The sequence below is a fragment of the Castor canadensis genome, chromosome 9 (assembly GCF_047511655.1).
Source record: "Castor canadensis chromosome 9, mCasCan1.hap1v2, whole genome shotgun sequence".
Lineage (NCBI taxonomy): Eukaryota > Metazoa > Chordata > Mammalia > Rodentia > Castoridae > Castor > Castor canadensis.
In genome coordinates this window covers 149,730,266-149,730,906 of record NC_133394.1, presented here as the reverse complement: position 1 = coordinate 149,730,906, position 641 = coordinate 149,730,266, and the positions used below count along the sequence as shown (strand labels likewise).

The window sequence follows — 641 nt, the reverse complement described above, 5'->3', positions numbered from 1 at the left end:
CAGGGTCACTGTCTTGTGCCACCTGATGTCCAAGGTCTGAAAAGTACTAGTTTACGTATTTTGTCTATGATTTTAGTTGATTCAGGAATAAGTAAGTAGTACTTCTTTGTAAGAACTTCCATTAGTACTTCTGTTAGTCCTTCTATGTAAGAAATAGAAATTCTTACACTCTTTTGAGGTAGGTTTTGTCTTTAACACGCACACACACAAAAATGAAAGCAAACAAAATCTAAGGTTTTTTCGTGCTTGCTTCGGCAGCACAGGTACTAAAACTGAACAATGCAGAGAATTATCAAGGGCCCTGTGCAAGGATGCCATGCAAATTTGTGAAGGGTTTCACATTTTAAAAACCCCTTAAACATACAAACAAAACCCCTTAAAGTTCAGGGGTTGTGGGATTTCCCATGGTCACACAGCTGTGATGGGGAAACCCATAACCCTGAGGGAATGGGTTGGGCGTGGCCATGGAGAGCCAGAGCTAAGCTGTGAGAATTGCTGCTCTGTGTATTGATTTGGACCACAGCGATCCGACCTCATGGCTCCTGTTGAACATGTAAAGAAGGCAATGGACTCTTCTGAAAATCATGTGCATCTAGGCCTTGTTTTGCTCTGATTTCAGGAACTCTTTGACACCATTGTGG

At 42.0% G+C, this 641-nt stretch overlaps 1 non-coding gene across 1 annotated transcript; it reads left to right on the top strand.

Annotated features, from left to right (window-relative positions):
* Positions 1-242: 242 nt before the first annotated feature.
* Positions 243-346, top strand: LOC141411193 (U6 spliceosomal RNA). Its single transcript, XR_012436025.1, has one exon. It is a non-coding gene; the product is annotated as a U6 spliceosomal RNA (small nuclear RNA).
* The last annotated feature ends 295 nt before the right edge of the window (positions 347-641 follow it).